The 24,423-nt window shown below is 55.8% G+C and overlaps 1 pseudogene; it reads right to left on the bottom strand.

Annotated features, from left to right (window-relative positions):
• Window positions 1-447: 447 nt before the first annotated feature.
• On the bottom strand, window positions 448-1,086 carry LOC147972796 (uncharacterized; annotated as a pseudogene).
• Window positions 1,087-24,423: the final 23,337 nt, after the last annotated feature.

The raw sequence follows: 24,423 nt of genomic DNA, 5'->3' as shown, positions 1-24,423 counted from the left end.
GGCTGGCAAGAGCCAAAGGCAGGAAAGGACGCCCACACGAAAAACGGCCAGGGACTAACGGACTAATATAACAAAAGCCGGCTCTTTCCTACCGCCGACTGACTACAAGAGTAGCCAGCCGGCCGGCTTCCATTCACTTCGCTACAATCTAAGAAAGCTCGAGTACTTGCCTTCCCCAACAAGATAGCCGAGTCCTTCCTTAGCCACAGACTGCAGAGCAGCTGCCGGCTGGGAAGGCGGCAATCAGGGGAAGGCGGCAAGGAAACAGCCTAAGGATAAAAGGCACACGAGAACGGAAGCCAAACACATGCATGATTATATTTACACAAAAGGCCTTGAAAAGGCCAACATTCAACATAGTTTGAATACACCCCCAGTGGGTGGAACTGCGCAAGCTTAATAAAAATTGTTCAAAGAGTAACAAGAAGGAAAAGCAAAGAAGGCAGATCAAGCCAAAGGAACGACTGGCGAGTCGGGCAGGTCGGTAGAGACGGTAGTGCCGGCTGGAGGAGTGGCCGGCTGGTGGACCTCGGCATGATCACCGCCTCCCGCAGAGGGCGCGCCAGCACGCGCCTCGTTGCTGGAGGCACGGTCATGCTGAGGCTGGCTGGTTGCTTCACCGGCCGGCTCGACGTCTTCGCCTTCCTCCCCTTCCTCGTCTTCGCCTTCATCGCTGGAGGCGATCTCCTCCGCCGAGTCCTCACCATCCGTCGGGTTCAGCCCGAACCACTCCTCCGGCTGGGCAACGCCGTTGTCGTCCACCTCAGGAGCGAAGACGCTGGTGTCGGTAAACTCGGCAAGGGCCGAAGCGCGCTGGATGATAGCCGGCCGCACCTTCACCAGCTCTTCGTCGGCCTCCTCCCGCCAAGTCCTCAGCTGTTCCAAGTTCAGCCCAGGGTACCAGGCCCGGACGAACTCCAACGCCCGCCTGGCACCAGATCACGCAGCGGAGGCCTTCCAGGCCTCAAAGCGGCCAACTGCCACCTCCAGCCAGTCGGCAGTCCGGCTTGGGGTGCGGGGAATTGCTTCGCCTGGCCAGAGGGCGGCCAGCACCTGCGTCCCAACGCGCTGGAGGCGGCGGAGCATGCGGTGTGCCGGCTGCAACCGGGCTTGGATCGCCAAGAGCTGCTCCTCAAGTGTCCGATTCATGTCCGGCGCGATCTCAACCCCCGCCTGCCGGCGTGCCTCGCGGTGGGCCTCGATGGTCTGGGTGGCAATGACGGAGTAGCCGGGGAAGTAGTCTGCCCAAAGAACAAAGAAGCAGCACAAATCAGAAGACGAACCAAAGGGCAAGGGGCGAGCAAGGAGTGAGGAAGGCGGCTTACCGTCGATCGGATCCTCGATCCGGCCGTAACCCTCGCTCAGCGCTTGCTTCGCCTCCGCCCAGCCCGCCGTTTCGGTCTCGAACTCATCTTTGAGGGCGGCCTCACTGTCCTGCGCCTCCTTCAGGGCCGCCTTGTGGCTCTCCTCCTGGTCGGCCAACTTCTTGGCCAGGCGGTCGCGCTCCTGGACTAGGGCATTGAACTCGGCCTCCTTGGCACGAAGGGCGGTCTAGGCCCCGCCGAGCTGCTCCCTCAAGTCGGCATTGGCCCCTGAAAGCATGAAGACAAAGGAAGAAACAATAAGGAAGAAGTCGTCGGGGAAGATCCGACCCGACTGCTGAGCAGTCGGCCCGGATCTCGGGGACTACACCCAGTGGGTGCGCTGACGCGCCCCCACAGGATATGAACAAAACAGAGCACGCACTCCGGCTGTTGGTCAGATCCTCGCTCTTCTGGCGCAGCTCCTCAGCCTAGGAGTCGAAGGCGGCAGCACTCCGGTTATGGTACTCCTGGAAGATCAGACAGGATGAAGGAATAAGATGACTGTCAGGACCTAGTAAGTTCCAAGCCGCCTGCTCAGCAGCCGACTCAGAACTCAGGGACTACACCCAGTGGGTGCGCTGACGCACCCCCACAGAAGAAATCAAAAAAGCAAAACAACCAGGGCCAGAAGACTCACCCGGACGACGGCCCGCGTCGCAAGGAAATCGCGGTATATCGCTGCAGCGCGGTGGCATGAGCCTGAAGCCGGCTCCGGACCTCCTGGGCCGACGCGCTCAGCTCGCCCGTCCCCCCGCTGGGCGCCCACTCGGACGTGCTGGAGCTGGCTGCTTCCAGGGCCTCCGCCGTCCGGCAGGCGCTCGCGGCCCTGTCCGACTCCGGCACGGGAGTAGCTTCCCCTGCGCGCCGGTGTGATACCGGCTACACCTGGAGGCCGGCTCCTGCCGTCGGCTCGCTCCCAGCCGGCTGCTCCGGCGCCGTAGCCGGCTGGCCGCCCTGGCCCGTCCCAGTCGGCGCCGTCCGCGGCACCTCCTCCAAGACAATCACGTTCTCCTCCCTCCGCTCCGCCTCCGACCGGCCGCGGTTGGCGTCCTCTGACGGAGGCACGGGGACGTCGGGGGCCACGCTGCGAAGGGGAACGACGAGCTGTGGAGGCTGGTTGCGTGAGGCCTCTGTTTCCCTCTCCGCAGCCGCCGCCTCTGCCTGGGCCTGGGCCGCCGCGTCGGCCTGCTCCTTCACCGCCTGGGCGGCCCTTCGCTCCGACGCCTCCCGCTCCTCCCGCGCCTCCCGCGCGTTCCGCTCCGTCGCCTCCATGAGGTCGGCGCGGGGATCCACGCGGCAGGAGCTCAAAGACCCTCCAGCAGGTCCGATCACGGAGCCGGCGGGGCCCTGCATAAGGGAAAGCGGTGCCCTGGCCGGTCAGCCAAAGAAAAAATTTAGAAGAGCCTCGACCGAGGAAGACAACGAAAAGACAAGACGCTTAAACACTTACGCCGAAACCGCCTGTGGCTGCTTCACGACCTTCTGGAAGAGGGCCGCCCTCGCGGCCGCCTCGTCCCGCTTGGTTGCCGCGGCGGTGCCCCTTGCCTTCTTCGGCCGGCTGCCGAAGTAGGTCGACACGGCCCGGCGCTTCGGCGCGCCGCCACGGGCGGCCGGCGCGGCAGAGGGACCCGCGCCTTGACGATCAGGCGCCGGCTGGTGGTGCGGGACGACTTCAACCTCGTCATCGTCCGCCCAGTCCTCGAGGCCGGCTCCGGGCCCCGCGCCGCCTGCATCACCGCCTTCCCCCATGGCAGCATCTTCCATGGCGGCCGCTCCAAGATCCGGATCGTCGATGTCATCCACCGTACGGTCGAGGAGGAACTGGCGCTCTGCCCCTGCGGCCCCGGCCGCCGGCGGAAGAAGGGGATTCTGTAGAAGACAAGCCGGCTAATCAGAAGCCGGCCACCATGAGGCCGACTACAAAAGGAAAAAAGAAAAGGAAAGAAGAAAGACTTACGGCAGGCGGAGGGTTGGCGCGAGAGTACGGCTCCTTACCGTACCGCCAATCCTCGGGGAGCTTGCAGTTGGCGATGTAGTTCACCAGGTAGGACACCTCGGCATGGGGCATCTCCCTGGTGCTCAACCGGCATGGGTCGAAGCGGTCGCTCATTTGGCAGATCATGTGCGGCCGGCCTTGGAGCGGGAGTACCCGGCGCTCCATGAAGGCGGCCACGAGGTCGACTCCAACTAGGCCCTCAGACTGCGCCATCACCCGGAGTCAGGCGACGGCGGCGTTCCCGGCCTGAGACAGCGTCCTGACCCGGAAGCTCCACAAGGGCGGCCTCGAAGCCGGTGGGCCCGCTATGTAAGCCGGCAGGTTGACAAAGTCGCCTTGCGGGGCGACGTTCCTCACATAGAAGTAGGATTTCTGCCAGAGCTTCACCGACTGGATCAGCGGGATGGACGGGAACGGATTGTTCTCGCCCGTCCGCCTCATGGCGATGAAAGCTCCGCATGGGGCGGGCACGCCCGCGACGACGGTGCCAAGCTTGCTTTGGAAGAACTCTCCCCAAAGCTCCAAGGTGGGGAGAACCCCAAGGAAGCCCTCGCAGAGGGTGACGAAGGCCAACAGCAGCATCAGAGCATTGGGGGTGAGGTGATGCGGCTGAAGGTGGTAGAAGTCGAGGAAGGAGCGAAGGAACCCGCTCGCCGGGAGGCCGAAGCCGCACAGGAAGTGCAATCGGAAGACCACCCGTTCGCCCTCCTCCGGCACCGGCGAGATCTCCCTCTCCGGCACGCGACGGACCCGCACGTAGTTCTCGCCGGGCAGGCGCCGTGTCCGGCGGAGGAACTCGATGTGCTCGTCAAGGACGTTGGAGCCGTCCCACGAGCTCGACAACGCCATTGGGACGATGCGGCGAAGAGCAAGTGCGGCGGCGGCAGAGGCGCGCGCGACCCCGCTGCGGCGGAGCGATGGCGAACCGAAAGGCCCGACGGCGGAACGGCGCGACGAGAAGGCGCTGCGGTGGCGGAGTGAACAAGGAAGGAAAGGAAGAAAGGTTGGAGCGAGGGAGAGCGTGCGAGCCCTTGCCGCTCCCTCTCCTCCTCCTACTTATAGCCCCGCGTGGCGAAGCCGAGGAGGCGTGGTGTGGGGTACGTGGGATTAATTGCGCCCACTCCCCCACGTCCCGCTATAACTGCGCCTCGATGGCGTGGCAAAACCGCCGCGGGAAGGCCAACGGCCCATCCTGGGCCGCAGAAGATCCGCGCCTGGGCCAAGGCCAGGAGTGCCGGGCCCGGGCCTGCGGCGACGTCCCGTCGCGCACGCGCCATGGCAGGCCTTTTTTGCCACGTGGCCCGCGGGGAGGCGCGCGGTCAGCGCGCAAGTTGGCCCACGTTCCCGTTGGAGAAGCCACGGAACCCTCCCAAAGCGGCGCGCATAAGCAGAGCCGGCTCCCAGCTGCCGGTTCCTCAAGATAGGAAGCTGCCCGAGCTTCTCGTCCCCCTTGCCAACCTCAAAGCGCGACCAGCTTCGGGGACTACTGTCGGGGTAAATGACCACGGGTAGCCTAGCCGGCTCCCCCTGGCGCTTCAGAAGAATTTACGAGTCGATCCGGCCTCCAAAGATTCAAGGCATGGGGCCGCCTTCCCCCTGCCGGCTACCTCTCAAGCTGACTGTCGGAAGGCGGCCCAACCTTGACCCTCATGAAGAAAGCCGCGGGAGTGCCGGCTCCGAGAAGCCAGCCACGAGAAGGCCGACTCCAAGAAGCCGGCTCCCACAACGCAGTCAAGATCGTACCCTTGAAGCCCGCATCCACATAACAGCGATGGGACGGGGCATGGCTACAGTAAAGCCTGCCACCCCCGAAACCCGGAGCACGCCTGGCACAGTGCGCCGTACGGGGTAGCCCTGACCCGTCCGGCGCGGCACTGTCGCCATGATGACTATGGCACCATCCACGGCAGGCTGTCAGCGCGGCCCACGGGAGGTGGGCCCCTTCGGGCAGAGAGACACCCGAAGGCGGCCAGGCCTCCTCCAGTCGGCCCAAGACATGGCCGGCTTCCCTAAGCCGGCTTGCCCCCTCCCTCGAAGGAGGTGCTCCATTAAGGAGACAAGACGACGTGAGGCTACAGTGATCGCCCGCCAGGCGGCGGCACTGTAGCCACGCTTACCTCGATAAAGCCCTCATCATCAGGATTGAGGCAACAGTAACCAGCCACCGACAGGGCCCTAGGCAGTAGGGCCTGCCTGTCGACCAAGAAGCCTGCGGCCGGCGGGACCCACCAGCCGGCGCAGAAGCCGGCAAGCGTAGACACTGACGGCTAGGGACCGCGCCCAGCCGGATTACCATTGTACCCCCGGGAGGTAGGCCTATATAAACCCCCCGGGGCACCCATGCAAAGGGTTGATCTCATCCAGGTTTAGACACCGCATAGAGAGAAGAGTAGAGCTAGCCTTGCCCTTCTTCTTCCTCTCGCCAAACAGCTCAAGGAGCACTTTGTAGCCACTTGTTCATCGAGTGATCATGCGGAGACCCCGCAGAACAACAGTAGGGGTGTTATCTCCACGGAGAGCCCCGAAGCTGGGTAAGATTCGCCGGCGTGCATCTCTTCGCCTTATCCCGCTTCCAGGCACCGGCGACGTCTTACTGGCTCCCACAATGATAAGCCACCCGTTGGCATATGTCACACCTACCACCCGACAGATGGCCAGGGGTGCAGGGCTAGGCTCCTGTCCCCGCGGTCCCGAGCCCCTGGCCATCGATGTCTGGTGGTGTCGGGCATTTGGTGTGGCCCAGAGACCGATCTCGGATGGATCTTCGCCGTGGACGGCGCCTTGATGTGGGTGGGCCTGTGGCAGCTGGACGGAGTCATATGCCGGGTTCAGCGGATCGTACCCCACATCCCCCTCGTAGGTCGTGGTCGGCCTTGCCCACACGGGCGACCGCACGCAGTCGGGGCGGCCCCCAGTCTCTAGAGACATTATGCGGAAGCAGAACGGCTCGGCCCCGGTGGCGGCGGCGTCGAGGAGTTCGGCCACCCTGAGCAGCAGCGCGTCATGGCCGGCGTCGAGCAACCAGCATCTCAGTAGTTCCCTTGCTACCAGCAGCGCGACCCTCATGTTTGCCATCTCGCGCCGGTCCTGAGAGTTTGCCGCAGCGTGGCCGGCAGCACCCGTCGCCGCACGGTTCTGGCGCCACGTGGCTGGTGGAGGCTACCGGTCTCCAAGCGGCGGGTCGACGACGCACGTCGTGCCGTCGGCACCGATCAGGGCGGGGTGGCGACGCGTCCCTTGGCCGAAGGGCGATGCTCGAGCGGTCCGAGCGTCGTGTCCTTCGGCGCGCGTCGGCTGCACCTCCGCCATCGGAGGCGTCGGAGCCGAGGTAGGCCGGGTCACTAGAGAAGAGCGAGGCGAGGTCGTCGGGGAGGCGAGATTTCGACGCGCCCCCTACCTGGCGCACCAAATGTCGGATTTCGAGCTCCGCAAAACCCTTAAGATTCGAACACAGGGGCGCGACAGAGATCTCTCCCACTACTCGTCTACCTAGCGCCTCACTCTTCTCCTCACGGTGGTGGGAATGGGATGCAAGCAAGCAAGCAAACAAGTACAACACACAAGAGTTTACCCAAGTTCAGGCCACCTTGAGGTGTAAAACCCTACTTCCTGCTTTGGTGGATTGGTCTCGCGAGGGCATGAGTATGAACAAGTACAGTGGTTTCCTGAGCTCAGGAGGTGAGCTCAGGTGGGGTGAGGAGGCAGATGTTCTTGCTCCCTTGCTATGCTAGGTCTCAATGGGTTGGTTGTTCTCCAATGAGTTCTTCCCCCTCTATGCTAGGAACCCTAGCTACTTATATAGACAGCCAGGGTCCTCTTCCCCCGAAATGTGTAGGCGGGAAGGGAATCCCACAACGGCCATTTGAGCGGCAACACAAGGACGCCCTTATCCTGACAAAAGGTGGTCTTCGCCTCCAACGGGGGCAGGCGGTGACGCGGTGGTGGGCTCGGCGATGACATCCTTCCTGCCGTCCTTGCGGTCTTCGGTCTTGTTGCACCAAAGGGGAAACCTTTGTCTCGCCCCTCGGGAACCTGCGCCTGAGGGGTCTCCTTTGCACCTATATGGAAACTGCGCCCGTTGGCGCGCGCTGGCGCGGTTCATCATGGCTTGCGTCACTGCCTCCTCCTGAGGCAGCTCTTGCCTTGAGATCTCCGCCCTCTCGAAGCAGCCTAGCTGAGGCCACTCTCCGGAGAGGTCTTGGTCGCTCCTCTGGAGCAGTCTATGTGAGGCCGCTCCTGAGGAGGTCTTGGTCGTTCTCCTCGCTAGGGCTGGTCCCCCCCCCCCTTCGCGAGGGTCCTGAGTAGCTGGTTGATCAGCTGGGCCTTATCGGGCCGTACTAGGAACGCGATGTGGGCCGCAGACAGGCAAGTCTGGGTACCCTGGTTCCCAGTACGCCGACACCAACCATGTTAATCAACAGGAAAAAGGTGAGAGAGAGAGAGAGAGAATCTGGGTTACATACAGTGTACATTAGCTCTGGCAGAGAAAATACACGTTCAAATTCTTGCATCGTTGTGCTAGCTAACATAGCTTATTATTCAGTGATTTGCACAAACACTTCACCTGGAGGTATTGACTTGCAGCTTGTCGTGTCTGCCGCTGCCGCCGAGGTCCACCACATACAGCCGATGTTGTGGCCACCATCCTCCAATAATGTCTGTTGCCGATGTGTGCAACCACGTCCAGCCGCCCACTGGACGTGGGCACAGAGGCAGGGCCACGCCGAGGGAGCTCGAGCTCCACCACCCGCAACCGCTTCCCCTGCAGGTTGTACACCCCACCGACCACACCATCTTCTTCTCCTCCCCTATTCTTTTGCCTCTTTGCTTCTGTAGTTCAAGATGTTTTAAAAAGGTTGGTATTTTTGCTCTCTGTAATGTTCAAAAGTTTGGTACTGAAATTTTTTCGGATATGCAAAGATGTAATCTCAACAAGGTTGGACTATGTTAAAGTAAGATATTACCAACCAAGAAAAAATAAAAATTTGGGTCTATGATTTCCCACTATATTTTCCCCAACTTGTGTTCTGATTTCATTCGAAAAAGATAGAAGTTCAATGATATAAAATATATAAGTTCTGACTCCACAAGATGTATGTTTGGACAATAAAAACAATAGTTAAATGAACCTACCAGCATTGTAAAAAAGAACATATAAATTTGCATTACGGAGTTAAAAAAATTCAGAGCCAAAAACATATAAAAGTTCATAGAAGGCAGTGTTAAAAACGTTCTTTTCCCTTTGTTTCAGGTTGTAGCGGAAAAACAAAAAGCAGAAGTTCAAAGATTAAATTTGAGGAAGGAAATAGGCAACAATCAAAGAAGTGGCGGTCTCATTACAGAGAAGGAGAACGCCTTGCGATCCAGCCGTGTTGACTCCTGCCAGCGACACTGCATAATTATCACTGGATGCCCATGGACACCGGCGCTGGATAATTAGCACTGAACGAGTTGCAATCCGGAAAAAAGTTGCGCCCATAACCCGTGGAGATCTATCACGTTGTGCAGTTGGTCATGATGTCTCCTGGAGCTGGAGCTTCAATTTTATGACCCTGATGCATTTTCTTCTTTTTTGATGTGCCATTTGATGCATAAATTATCACTGGATGCCCATGGCGTGTGCACAGTATGTGTTTGTGTTAGTTCCCGACAGGTTCCATCATGTACTAAATGGTGATGGATAGAGAGATCCATTATTCATTTGTATAGAAGTTCAAATTTAAATAAAATAGAGGTTCATTGTTTATGAAAGCTACTTTAGTAATTCTTTATTAAAAGTGTACTGGCGTTGCAGGTGGCAGCCGTGGCATTTGTGTGTGTGTGAATAAAATGGAGAAGTTCAAGTTAAAATAATGGAAAAATTGTTCTCTGTTCTTTACAGTAAAAAATGTATCATGTATTGGTTGGTTTCCCAAACTAGTTGCTCTTTGACGCACATTATGTTGCTGCTTTCCTTCTCCTTCATGAAACTGTTACAAAAAAATAGAGCATAGAAGTTAAAAATAGAGCATAGAAGTTGAATATTAAAAGCAGAAAACAAGCACGCATTTCTTGAAGACAAAAAAAGCTTGATGCGAAGTTTATATCCTCTGCCACGGATAGTTTAATATGTTCGCTTATGGCAAAACACACACATTGGGTATCCAAAAATAAAGAGGCGAACATACAAAAAATCCGTGAAGTTCAAATTTTGAAAATAGAGAAGTCTGAAGTTTATTAAAAAAGAACAAAATTTATTCGTTTCTAAAAAGTAAAATAAAACGTTCTGGTTTTAATACCACAACAGTTGTATGTTCATTAAAATACTCCTAGAAAAATAAAAACTAGGAAGTTCAATTTTAAATAATAGAATAGTTTGATGTATATTAAAACCTTGGATTTTTCTCATTATTAAAAGAATAAAACCAAGAAGTTAAACTAAAATAACGGAATAGTTTAATGTATATAAAAACTCAGATTTTTCTCATTACTAAAACAATAAACCCAAGAAGTACAATTTATAATAGTAGAGTGGTTTGATGTTTGTTACAATACTCGGATTTCTCCCATTACTAAAGAATAAACCAAGAAGTTCAATTTATAATAACAGAGTAGTTTAAAATTCAAATAACTCAGTTTTCTATACATAAGCTTTTCCAAGTGGTGCTATCATACCCTGGACATCGGCCCGTGCGCCACCAGTTGTGGCTCCCATCTCGGCTACAACGCGGCGCCATCTTGCACCTCAGGGCGCCAAATATGGTAAGGATCCACTAAAAATTTGAAAACAAAAAGTAGAGATAAGTTCAAAGTGAAAGCAACCAGCGGTTCAACTACTACATGGAGTGTGTTTCATATAAGAAAAATAAAATAAAAAGACAAGGTCTAAAAAGACTTTAGCTAGAAGTTCCCAAGAAGTTCAAATATTCTTGTAAAGGAATACTCCGTATTTGGGAGCAGAGGGAGGCTTTTACTCCGTATTTGGGAATAGAGGGAGTATCATCATATGGGAGGAACAGAGGAAGCTTGAAATATGAACATGTCAATGGGAGGGAGTAAAAGCCTCATGCATGCATGCATGCATGCAACATGCAACACTCACACGTACACATGGACGCACGCAACACTCACGCACCCAGGCGGCACACAACACACGATGCAACACACACGCTCACGCTCAAGTGCTCAACCTACTCCCTACGTCCGTGAAAGACTGTACATTTAGAGATTTACACATTGAACGGGGCATAATTAACGCCCAAAAGTAGCAGACTTATGTGTGCATGCGACCATTCAGAGAAGAATATTAAATGAAGTTTGTTGCATGTTGTAATTAAGGATAGACATGTAGCCTATACCTAGAGCACAAGTTGGTGCATTAGTCAATCAATATCTATTTAGATTAAAGGCTAAATGCATTGGAAGTGTAGATGTACAATCTTCGTTTTTTAGCCGATGTACACTCTTTGTTGGAAGACCGAGGGAGTACACGTGCATGCACTCACAGACACAGCCAGGGTGGTTCGCGCGCAAGGGTTGGACTCTTGTCGCGCCTGCGTAAAGTTTTGTTTAACTGATTTCTTTGCTCTGCTAACTGATAGGTTGGACCTAGAAAACAGGTGACAATTTAACCAGTGAACAAAGTGCCATGTCGACTATGTGGCCGGTCAGTAGGGTGCAATACGGTGCTCTATGATGAGCTAGTGATCGTATAATCACCGCAAAACTATATATAGTGACCGTAAAGAGCATATTGTTACATACGTTGACCGCCAATGTATTTTTCTCGTTTCAAACTAAGACATATTAACCGAAAAGGACGCAGTATGGACTAGTACTAGTACTGCTTTGATGTGTCACGTCAACTCGCCGAACGAGGAGAAAGCTTTCTTACTACGCCTCTTCCTCGCCCACTCGCGTGGTGGCTCGCAGGATGAGGAGAGGGTTTTGACTATAGCACCCTCTCCCTCTCCCTTGCCCTTGCCCTCGCGATGGACGTGCAGCAGTTCAATCTGTGTCAGATTGCCAGAAGCATATTATACTGTAGTATCATAATTGTTGGACCTTTCGAAGAGGCGAAGAGCCAAGTGCAAGGTTCACACGAGTAAAAACTGTTGAACCTACCGAAGAGGCAAAGAGCCAAGTGCAAGGTTTTATAGGAGTTGTCGTCCTAGTAGGAGTATACTACAACTATAGCGAACGATGCTACTGTATGATGCCGCCACGTCACCTGTATCCAAAGCTGTGCCACCTTTTTTTTCTCAAAGAGCATGTTGGAGCCCGTGCAACAACCACACAAGTTGCACGTACACATAACACATTTACTTGTAATAAATTCTAAAGGGCAGATGCCAGTAGGCCACACAAGTTCATCTCCAATTCATGTGATAAATTTGTGCACGACTAGTCTACATATATTCACAGCGCTACCGTTCACAATTTACCATTTCCCACTTACACGTTATAGATGGGCTACATGTCCTCCTCCAGGTTCCAGTCCCAGGTGTTCTTCATGGATGGCATGATCCATAGCAGTGGGCAACGGGAATCATTGTCGCAGCTTTCTAGTCCGGTTCCACACGATGGAGACTCATCCAAGCTGAAGCGACATAAATCAGGGATAGCGTATCCCAACATGTTGTTCATCCGGCGGTGCGCACTAAAGATACAACCATGCGTCATGAACGGTAGGCCTTCGGTGTCATGCATGGAAGGTGGCATCTGCTTCACAATGGGGTAGCTGTCCCAATGAAAAGCAAGTACTCTCCAAGAGTGTTCCTCGGCACCCACGTAGCATCACGGGGGTCGAACTCAGCGCCGTTCATCTAGTACACGCGGCATCTCAGATCTGGACACATGGCAACGTACATAGTCAAGGTCCATGCATAATAATGTTGTGCTCAATTATGGCGGTCAGTAATACTGTGCAGCAAATAGTAATACTGTGTAAAATAACGGCTTATTATATATAGCCACTCTTGGCTACATGGATGAGATAGTAAGACATGGAAAAACAAAAATGGTGGCAGCTAGTGGGTTCAAGTCTTCAAGGGCCTAGCTAGCTATACGCGTCCTCCAAGGTAAAAAGTACTCCTACTAGTACTAGTAAGTAGTACAACAATGAAAGAGAAGGCGAGAGGGTTAAAAAATATAATACTAAATGGAATACCTGGGTAGATGGTGAAGGTCCGATCGTGCTAGATTGTGTGACCATGTTGCACATTAGTGGTACCATGGGTAACGACTGCTAAGATAGTTGATCCCAATATGCCAAAGTCAGCTACAAGGTTCCAGGTTAGACTGAATCGCGGATGCAAATGCACATCCAGGATCGGCAATCTTATTTTGATTGGGGGATGACTGATCCCTGCAAAATAATGGAGTACCATTAGGGATGCAAATGATGGTTTGTGCATTCCGTTTGTAATCTCCCGTATCGTAGGATGGCAACCAGATGAAACAAGTCCCCTGGCTTGTCACCACGAAGATGCGGCCTAGATGGCACGCGGCGTCTTCGAACGTGTAGGGGTACAAATCAGCCATGGCCAACATGCGCCAACCTCTGCTGTTACTGCCTCTTGCATTGATGGCAATCCTTATGTTGAACACCGCGATGAGATAGTAATTGTCGCAGCTGCATCGCTTTGTTGGCGGGTCCGCAATTGCTATCTTCTTCAATCTCATGTAGGCATCATCATACGTATTCAAGCCCAGCCAGTCCGGAAAGCCGATCCCAATGGTTGAGAAGGGTTCTACGTGTCAGGGCCCCGATTCTAAGTCACACCGATCTAGCATGTAACACCTCATATCACTTTGCAGCCTCACGCACGGTATTCCCACGGGTCTCGCCTTACCTAGCCCGGGACCGTTTGCCCCTTTTGGCTCACGTATATGATGGTGTCGCTAGCATCCATATGACAGAGAACCCGGGCCGACATGGCTAGTCGTGAACCCAAAGTGGCACTAACTTACGGGGACATGCATACATGAAACAACATCGAGCATGTCAGTCAGCAGCGTGTGAATCCGGGCTGTAGCAACTGGGCTAACAGGACTCCGGGAACCCGGGCTGTAGTAGGCTAGCAGGACTCCGGATGTCACCGCATGACATTTCCCCGAAGAGACAGACACAAGAACGAAGTGAATCACATGTCGGCCAATCTAAGTGTTCTGAAGCAGTAGTGCTGGGCTAACAGGACTCCAGTAAACCGGGCAGTAGCGGACTACCAAGGCTCAGTGAAAACACCAGACTACATTTCCCCATAAGAGAGGCTACCAAGGATAAACAACTAGATAGTTGGATCCCACACATACCAACCATTTCAATCATACACACAATATGCTCGATATGTGTAAATACAACATGGCATCACAACAAGACTCTACGAGTTAGAGGATTTCTTCATTAGGCTTCAAGGAGCCAAGTATTACAAGCATGGGTCTCATGACCCAACATACAGAGCATACAAGCATCAAGCGGAAGCATAAACATGTCTGGGTACACATAACTACAAATGAAAAAGGCTGAGAAGCCTGACTATCTACGAGACCCTCCCAAGGGTACAAGATCGTAGCTGAGGTAACAAGCTAAACGTCGAAGTCCACGCGGAGCTACTAGTGAGACTGAAGTCTCTCTACAAAACATAAAATAAGCAAACGTGAGTACAAATGTACCCAGCAAGACTTACATAAGAACTAACTACATATGCATCGGTATCAACAAAGGGGGTGGTGGAGTTTAACAGCAGCAAGCCAGCTTTGACTCGGTGGCTATCCTGAACTACAACTGCAAGTAACTCTTTTGAGGTGGCGCACACGAGTCCACATATTCACCATATCAATACACCACTATGGATCCGCTCCCGTCTCCCTACGAGAAGGCCATCCATAGCACTCACGCTTATCTTGCGCATTTTAGAGTATCCACTTTTCACTTGTCTATGAACTGTTATAGGCAACCCAGAAGTCCTTTACCGTGGACGCGGCTATTCGAATAGATCATTTATAACCTTGTAGGGGTGTACTCCTTCACACATGTTTCCTCCACTTAGCGTCTGCACACGACATGTGCTCGGCAGACTTCAAGCGAAAGCCGACGTGGGTGTAGACCATGACCTGACTAACCACACAAATCTCTAGTCCAGGTTTATCGCCTATTCGGGTTCCATCCGCGAGGAGATCCGGCCATGGTTTCGCTCACAGCCCCAAACGATGTGTGCAGGGTTCCCGAGACACCAAACGGGCGACTCGGTACACTGGGCCATGGTGTATCTACAGCATCATAGCCCACCCCTAGGGTCAGTGCTACGCACGACCTCCAACACATATCCTACAAACACCAGAAACTAGTTGCAACTCCTGGACAGAGGACAAGGGCGGTTAATAAGTCGAGCGGGGTCATATTTCAGGGCCCAACGTGTGGTAGTAGCTGTTTCATGGATCACAAACACAGAACTCAGTTCCTGAGGATGGTTTCAATGAGACAACCCACGATGTACTCCTACATGGCCTCTCACCGCTACCTTTACCAAATCGTGTTCACACACTTAGCTCACACACAGTAGGACATGTTCATCACCATTCCAATTCATCCCTGATGAACCAGACCTGACTCAACTCTAAGCAGTAGCAGGAATGACAAACAAGCATGAATGAGTAGGCACATCAGGGCTCAAACAACTCCTACTCATGCTAGTGGGTTTCATCTATTTACTGTGGCAATGATAGGTCATGCAGAGGAAAGGGGTTCAACTACCGCAGCATGTAACAGTTGAATCGTTGTTGTCCTAATTCAGTAAAATAGAGCAGAAGCGAGAGAGTGGGATTGTATCAGAATGAACACGGGGGTTTTGATTGCCTGGCACTTCTGAAGATAGTATAGCTCTTCATCGGTGTCATCGAACTCATCGTCGAAACCACGTCTACTGAGAGGGACAAACACCGGCAAACAAGAGGGAACACAATCAATGCAATGCAACAATATGAAGCATGATCATGACATGTCAAGAATGTTATGATTTACACTAATGCATCTAGCAACAGTTTAAATGAAGTCCATATGAGCTAAGGGTTCCTATGCAAACTCCATATTTAGCATTTAAAATGTCATTATCATGTTTTCACCTATACAGAAGGTATAACTTAGTTTGACATGCATGAAAATGATACAGATGGATAGATTGCATTTTTCTGATAAATTTTCATATATAAATTATTTCATTTGGAGTTACGGTTGAATTTCTATTATCTTTAGAAGTTTTGGGCATTTTTTGAATTTCCTGAATAAGAATAATTCCAGGAAAACCTATTACTACGTCAGCATCGCGTCATGCTGACCTCAGCAGGTCAACAGGCGCCGTCCAGGTCAAACCTGACCAGTGGGGTCCACTGGTCAGTGACCCAGTGCCGGTTACAGAGGCTGACACATGGGACCAGGTCAACGGCCACGTCAGCAGGGTCAAAGGTGACACGTGGGTCCCATCGGGTTAAGAACTAATCTAAATAGAAAATTAAATTAAGCTAAACAGGCAGAGGGCCCACATGGCAGTGGCACTAGGGGTTTTTAGCGGGGTCATTAGTGCTAACTAATCTGGTGCCACGTCAGCAGTTGACGCCGGCGACCAAAAGCACGGCGGTGGCATGCCAGAGTTGCTCGGGACGGCACTACAGGCGGTGTTTTGCGGCGCGGTTTGGAGCTACAGCGAGCCGGCGTCCGCGCACAGCTAGTGATGCAATCAGCTTCACCGGGGGCGACCTAAATCGACGGCGGCGAGCTCAAAGGCGGCGGCCGGAGTTCGGGTGCGAGCGGGGATGCGGCTGCGGTGTGCGAGGGCGAGAACGGAGAGGGGGAGGAGGAGGAGCAGCTCACAGCGGTTGCAGCAGGCATCAAACCGGGCTCGGGGAAGGTCGGACGGTGACGTATGGGTGGCGGCGATCTCGGACGACCGAGGAGGAAAATGGCGGCGTTGGAGATGAAGCAGAGCTTCTGGCGCCGTGCGACTCGATGGAGAGGAAGAGGAAGACGCGGCGGTGCTTCTGGGCTGCTCGAGGGGACAAGGGAGAGGCGATGGCTGCGGTGGTGCTCGTCGGCGGCGGCGGGCGCGTTCGGTGAGGAGAACAGAGAAGGGGGAGAGCATTCGGGGGAGAGAGAGAGAGAGGGAGAGCCGGACGACTCTGGGGGTCAAGTGGCATCATCCAGACGCGTCAAGGAGGAGCCAGGTAGGCAGGGAGGGAGGAGGTGGCCGCGGCGTGTGCTGGCGTGTGTCGGGCGCACGCCCCTGTCCTCCTGGCAAGAGGAGGGGGACGACTGGCAGGGGCAGTCAGCTGGGCCGACTTGCTGGGCCGCCAGGTAAGGCCCAGGTGTGTTTCTCTCTCTCTCTAATTTCTACTTTTGTTTTGTTTTCTAATTGTTTGCCTCTGTTTTGATTTAGTTTAACACCAAATCATTTCTTATAAATTCTGGAAAAACTTTGAGTATGCAAAATGGATTATTACAGAGACCCGCCATCTTTTCCACAATTATTGGAGCTATAATATTACTTATAGAATTTTACAACTCCAATTCAAATAAGTAGTCTGTTAATTCAAAGACCTAAAATGCCAATGAAAAATATGCATCATCACAGGATATGTTTACACCTTTTTCAGTAAACCATGAACAGTTTTAAGGGCATTTTGGGAACATTGAAGATATTTTTAGGTTGAACCTATTTGAATTTCATTTGATGCTAGGGTTTGAACATCCCCCATTTCAAATTCATTTGAAATTAACATGATGTCATGAATGCTTATGCAACTATCTGCAACCAAATTCTAGGGCTATGACAACTCACCCCCACTAAACAAGGATCTCGTCCCGAGATTCAAGACGTGAGGTAAGAAGACAGAGGGGCACGAGACCAACACAATCTTCACAATCCAGGTTGCTCCTCATAAGGTTGTTGATTCGTTGCCTCACGTTGATCTTGACATCCTCGCTTTTGAGTCTTCATCCACGCGATGACGATTGAAAGAAACTCTACTCGGATTGATCTTCTCGAAGATCGGCCTATTCAAGATCAACTTGCGGAATGAGATGTTGAACATCTCAAGTTGAGACACAAGGCACCCATCGAGAGGGATGGAAAGATGACGTAGGTTCAATTTGGTAGGCAACAATTCCACGCTGAGGTAGGATGGTGCATAGTTTCAAAGTAGCGAGGAAATAATTGCCATGATTCCACAACAGGGCACCTTGGGAGAGGTGACTCATAGAATTATTACCTTAAGTGGCAAAAAGAATTACTTTTGATCCATAGATCATTGAAACTCTTCATACCAGTGTCGGTTTTAGGGTTCCGGCAGACCCTTGAGGTTCGAACACTGGGGTGCGCGCGGAGATTTCGCCTTCTACCTACCTGCACCCCACCGCCTCGCTAAGATCTAAGCTATGGAAAGAACAGCACAAGAGACACAGGGTTTATACTAGTTCGGGCCACCATTGTGGTGTAATACCCTACTCTAGTTTGTGGTGTGGTGGATTGCCTCTTGGGCTGATGATGATGAGCAATACAAGGAAGAATAGCCTCGCGAGGGTCTGTTCTTGGCTGGGGCGATGAACAGCTAGGAGGAGTTCAGTCACCCTTCTCTCTCTCTCTCTCTCTGTGTGTGTGATACTACTCAATCCGATCCCAGCTTGTTTCTGGATTGGCTGATTGATTCTCTCCCTCCGATATCGATCCTTAGATTCTTGATCTTCTCTACCCCGGGGGTGGCTAGTCCTATTTATAGGCAAAGGCCCTGGGCCTCTCCCCAAATATTGAGCGGGAAGGGCGCCAACAATTGGCCATTTTGAAGGGGAACATCCGGTACACTTATCCTGACTAAAGTTGGTCCTCGCCTGCCAAAGGCTCTGGTGGTGACGCTGGCTCGGGCTCCACAATGACTTCCTCCCTGCCGTTGGGCTTGTCTTGGTCTCGTTGCATCGAAACAGGTGCCTTTGCTTGATGCTCTCGCCTGCGCTTGCTCCCTTTGCACCAAAGAGGAAAGGAGGACACTGCGCGGGCTGGCGCCCGCCTGGCACCCTTGGTTGTCATGGCTTGCGTCACGGGCACCTCGTGAGGTACCCCGCCTTGATCTTTCCGCCTCCTCGCGAGCCAGCCTGATGAGGTCGTGCCTGAGGAAGCTCCGTGTCGTCCGCCCTGCGAGGCTTGGCCCCTCGCGAGGGTCTTGGGTCAGTGTTGATGAAGATGGGCCGTGCTGGGCCCACCTTTGAGCCACGCCACAGGCCGCAGGCAGGCAAGTCTAGGGACCCCCGTTTCCAAAACGCCGATAGTAGCCCCCGGGCCCAAGGCGCTCCCGGACTTGGCCGTGCAGGGAGGCGAAAGGGCAAGGGCAAAGCGCCGCGGGCCCTAATAGCCTGCGGCCTTGGGCGCCACGTGGCGGTTGATTGGACATGGGCGTCTCCACTTCCCCACGGTGCCTCGGCAACTGCACGGATTGGACAAGTCCCTGCATGCAAAGCGGGTCATGATTACCTGCGATCGTGGAGGTCGGCGGTTGGCCTTCGCCGGCCATAAGTACGGAACGGCACGCGCCCTTCCAGTCCATCTCTTCTTGCTTCTCCTTCTTCCCGGTCCTCGCTCCGTCTTGCTACGATGGCTCCGATCCGTCAGTTCTCGGCGGCAGAGAAGGGAAAGGCTCCCTGAGAGGAACCAGACCCGCTCCCGCCGAAGAAACGGCTCGCCCTCTGCCGCCGGGACGAGGGGGCCCGTCAGGTGGTGTCAAGGCCCTGGTGCGAGCAGCCACCGCCGGGGTGCCCGCTTCCCTTGTACGCCCACATCGAGGGCTCTGAAGGAGTCGATGCCGATCGCCACGGGCGGCGCCGCCATCGGCGCCGACGGGTCATGAAGGTGTGGGTCGTCCCCCCTGGGGTCCACACCGAGGGCTCCTCCCAAGAGTTCGTGCTCCACCACGCCATGCCTCCTCAGTCTTGGATTCGCCTTCCTCCCTTCTTCACCTCCGTCATCCCGTAGGGAGAACTCCTGGAGCTTTGACTGCAGCACGCCGGCTGCAGCACCCTCGCGACCGAGGCAGAGGTCGCGGTCATTGCCCCGGGCGAGGTCTTCATGACTCGAGGCTGGGGCAAAATCGCCCGGGTTTGCAGGACAAGAGGCGGCTTCGCGATCCACTTGGAGTACGACGGTGCTTCGGTGATGTTCTTCAAGGTCTTCGATGCGAATGGGCCCGGCTGGAGTGCTGCCCCGGGAGAGGTGGTCGGGACCCTGCTACGCTGAGGACTGGGCCCGCCGACCACTCCCTTGGCGGCTCCTCAGGCGGCGGAGGCGCCGGAGGATCCAGCGACTCCGGCGAGCTCTTCGTGACTCCGGAGACGAGCGACGACAGTTGCGAGCCCCTAAGCCGGCGCCGCTCCTGGAGCAGGGCGGGCTCGTCAGGCCGTCGCCGACTCTGATCTGGATGGGGTTGGTGCCGGTGCCTGACGGCCCACTGTTGATGATGGCGTCTCTTGCAGGGGCGCGTGTAGTTAGCGTTCTTTTAGGATCTGTTCCCTGTGAGAAATCAAAGACGCGTCCCGTGGGGGCTTGTAAGGTGCCTGTGATCCTGTTTGTTAATATAACCCTTGTCGCAGAATTGTGGAGTTGCTCATTCCGTCTTAGCTCAGTTCTCCCTTTCGAACCTCATGAGGGCTTGGTGCTCTACGCCGACAGGTCCCAGTCCCAAGGCGGCTTCAGCCGTCGCTGGTATGCCAGGTCGCGATGCCGTGGTCAAGGCCAGGAGGTGAGCGACCCGGGGTCCGGTAAGAGCCCCTGAGTCACGATGCTCAGGAGGTCCCTTTAGCGCTCAAGCAGCCGTCATTCAGTGAGAAAGGAGAGCGGCGTCGCTAACACGGGATTGCATTAGGTGCGGGGATGGTGCCACGGTAGCTGGTGCTTCCGGGTGGTGACTTATCTCAAGAATCAGGGACCGCTCCCTAGTGTGTCGCCGAGTCCATGCATCGGCTGGCGTGAGGTTGCTCGGCGAGGTCCTCGCATGTCCCTCCCCTCTCGCCTTTGCTCCCCTTTCTTCTCTACGTCCTCGGGTCCGGCCCTCGAGCGAGTCTCAGCCGTCGCTGGTATGCCAGGTCGCGATGCCGTGGTCAAGGCCAGAGGGTGAGGGCTGGAGAGCCAGTAGGAGCCCTGAGTCGCGATGCTCAGGCACCCCCCTTTAACGTTCAAGCGGTTCGCGCGGATGAGAGTGAAGGAGACACCGCAAGGGCCTCGCCTGACGCAGCTCCTTTAGGAGATCCTGTAGACCCATCATAGAAAGAACGAGGGGTTGCCATGACAATTGACAGTCAGCCATTGATTGCTTCCGAGGGGCGATGAGGCACTGAAGGCTTGACGAGGTGACGCCATGCGGGGCTGCCGCGGCCAGAGCTCAGCCATTCATGTTTGTCGGCGTTGCAGGGACGGACCCATGCGCAAGCGTCGTGCCGTTTTGGGAGCAGCTCCGTCAGTTGGCGTCAGTTGAGCGGGCAACTAGGTCAAACACATTAGCCGCGAAGGAGTGGATTCATTCAAATAGATGCTGGGAAGGCGGACATCACTGGGTCGGGCCCGAGCGACTTGGGGATGATGCAGCCCGAGGGGCGCCCCCAACAAAGTAAGCTAACAACATGAAATAAAAGGGATACATGCCGCAGGGACGGACCCACGCAGCCTGGGAATAATGCAGCCCTGGGGGGCGCTCCCAGCTGGAAATGAAACTTGAAAGATGTCACCTGGTGATGTTGAGGACGAACGAGTGTTGGTGTAGCAGACTCGGTGGGCTGCGGAAGCCGATCCTCACGAGCCCCCAGGCCCAGGGGCCTCGGGAGGCTCCGGAGGCGCTGGTGGCTCCTCATGGACCATCTCCATCTCCGCCAAGGCTGCGGAACGCCTGGCCTCTTGAGCCTCCATGATGCCCCTCATGAGGCGCTGGTACGTGGCAGCCGCGTTCGGCAAGCCGTAAGGCATGCGAGCGTGGCTGTGGGGTGGACCTTCGCAGCGCCCCACTCGCGAGGGCCAGAGGCGCTCCAGAGAGGCGACTCGATTGAGCCCTGGTATGTCAATGCAGACACGCAGCCCACCATCCTCGCCTGGATGGGGAGCCACAGCCGGTAGGCGGCGGCCGCCTCTCATGACTCTTGACTCCTGCAGCTCCTGAATGGCTTTGCTGACGAACTCCTGAGGGTCTGGCCCGCCTTGCCTTACTCCTTCTTGAGGGAAACGTGCTTCGAAACACGCCTCCATGTGGTGCCCAAGCGCCTCCCTCGTGACCTTAGCCAGGTCGGTGGCCCTCCAGGGGAGAGCCCCCGAGCCCTGCCTGAGGAGGGCACCGGGCGCGCCTTCCTATGCGATGGAAGGAGGTTCCCCCTGGGCAGGCGCAGGCCCTGAGGGGCCTGCCTCCTGAGGGGCTGGGTCGGACGATGTCTTCTTCTTCTTGGGGGTGGTCTCGGGAAACCTCCTGCTTCCGCGATCTGGGTCCTCCAGTGATGCGGCCTGAAAGGCTCGTTCCAGGGAACACACCGCGTCCTTCTCTTCACAGGGCACCGTGATGACTCCGCCACTTCCTGGCATCTTGAGGATGTTGTAGCCGTGGTGAGTTACGGCCATGAACTTGGCCAGCGCTGGGTACCCAAGGATGGCGTTGTACGGCAGGCGAATGTGAGCGACGTCAAAGTCGATGTGATCGGTGCGGTAGTTGTCGCGCGCCTCGAAGGTGACAGGGAGGCGGACCTGTCCAATCGGGACCGTGGAGCCGTCGGTGACTCCGGAGAAAGGCTTGCTTGGCTGAAGCTGGTTGTAGGGCACTTGGAGATTGTTGAATGTTTCCACGGACAGGACGTTGAGCCCTGCCCCGCCATCGATGAGGGTCCTGGTGACCAGCACGTTGCTGATGATCGGGGAACAAAGCATCGGGAGGACTCCGGCTATGGCCGCACACTTGAGCTGATCCGCTGAGCTGAACGTGATGGCGCACACCGACCACCTGAGAGGGCGCGTGGCTTCGAGCTTGGGGAGGACTGCATTCACTTCGCGGGCTAACTGCTTGAAGATGCGCTGAGAGGCTGGGGCTTGAACCCCGCCCAGGATGCAGGCGATCGCGTGCGGCTCCTGGAAGCCCCCAGCCCCCTCGTCCTGATGGCGGTCCTCATTTCTCCTTGGCTGCGGCGGCAGCGGAGGAAGGCCTGCGTTGCCTTGCGGGCGATCCTCGCGAGGCTGATCCCTCCAGTCTCCCTCGCGAGGCGGGTCTTGCCAGCGATCCTCGCGAGGTCGATCGCGCCACCCTTGGTGCGGGCCGCGGTCTTCCCAGCGTCCTGCGTTCCTTCCTCCTCCTCGACCGTAGCCCCAGTCACCACGGTCGGGACAACGGCCGATCCTTCCTTCTCGCACGGCTCGGAGCTCTTGACATTCGTTGGTGTTGTGGGTGTGGAGGTCGTGGTACACACAGTACCGACTGCCCTTGGAAGATTCGGGTTGATCTCTGCCCCGCTTGGTGTCTGGTTCTGCCGCGAGCACGGCAGCCCCCTTGCGCTTCACATCCTTGGCCTTGGGCTTCTTCTCTTCTGGGTCCGCGATAGGCAGCTCGAGGAGGAAGAGACGCCCTTCCTCAGCCCTGGCGCACTTGGTCGCCAAGTTGAACAGCTCCAAGGAAGTGCACAGGTCTTCATGCATCGCCAGCTCCTCCTTCATCTTGACGTCGCGCACGCCGTCGGAGAAGGTTGAGATGATGGCCTCCTCGGTCACCTTGGGAATCTTGAGGCGTGCTTTGTTGAAGCGCTGGATGTACTTCTGCAGGGTCTCTCCGGGTTGTTGCTTGACACGGCGCGTGTCGCTCACGGCGGGTGGCCGGTCGCGAGTACCTTGGAAGTTGGTGATGAAGCGGGTGCGCATCTCGTCCCAGGAGGAGATCGTGCCTGGAGCCAGGTTCAGGAGCCAGGTGCGGGCCCCGTCCTTGAGCGCCATGGGAAACCAGTTCGCCATGACCTTCTCGTCTCCGTTGGCAGCTTCGATGCCCAGCTCATAGAGCTGGAGGAACTCCGCAGGGTCAGCCGTGCCGTCGTAACAAGGAGGCAGGTCTGGCTTGAACTTGCCAGGCCACGCGACGCTGCGTAGCTCGGTGGTGAAGGCACGGCAGCCTGCTGTGGCCACAGGAGGCCTTGGGTGACAGAGAGCTTGGTCTTGCAGGTCCCCATGCGCTGCAGCTGGGAGCAGCGTGGGGTCTTGACGTGCGGGAGCAGGAGCATGGTCGCGACATGCTGGAGCAGGGAGCGCCTGGGCAGCTTCTTGCGGGCGAGGGACTTCTTGGCAGCTCTGCTCTTGCCGCGCTGGCACCTGATGGAGCGGGTTCCGCCCAGGGGCCGCGCGCCTTGGAGCCAGGGCGCCTTCTTAAGGAGGAGGCGGCTAGGGCGCCCCCGGAGCTTTGTCTCCCGCGCAGGGTGGGGTGCGGTGCAGCGGAACGGACGGCGCAGGAGAGCCCCCTGCGGCGCGGACGAGCTCGGCGACGCGGTCGAGCCATTCTTTGTAGACGTCGTCGACGGGACGGTAGCGCAGGAGCTCGTTTGCCGCGATGAGCGCAGCTCGAGCCTCCATGGGTGCGCGGAGCGCGCGAGGCGAAGAACCAGCTGGGGTGAGCGAGGGAGTAGCGGTGCGGCCATCTCGCCGCACGGACGGATGCTGAGACGACGCTTGTTGCTCGCTTCCCGCCGGGCCGGTGGCGGCGTTGACGGCAGGTGACGGGGAACGGCGAGGACGCCCGCCGACAGGAGCTGTCTGGGCGATGCGGGAAGCGAGAGCGGCTCGGTGCTCGGCGCGGGCCCGACGAGCGTCAGACATGGACGCGATGGTCGGAGGAGAACGGGGCGGTGGAAGACGAATTCCGGCGCACCCCCTACCTGGTGCGCCAAATGTCGGATTTAGGGTTCCGGCAGACCCTTGAGGTTCGAACACTGGGGTGCGCGCGGAGATTTCGCCTTTTACCTACCTGCACCCCACCGCCTCGCTAAGATCTAAGCTATGGAAAGAACAGCACAAGAGACACAGGGTTTATACTAGTTCGGGCCAC

The sequence above is a fragment of the Triticum urartu genome, chromosome 5A, assembly GCF_056163025.1.
Source record: "Triticum urartu cultivar PI428250 chromosome 5A, HENAU_Tu73, whole genome shotgun sequence".
Lineage (NCBI taxonomy): Eukaryota > Viridiplantae > Streptophyta > Magnoliopsida > Poales > Poaceae > Triticum > Triticum urartu.
This window is presented reverse-complemented; position numbering and strand designations above follow the sequence as displayed.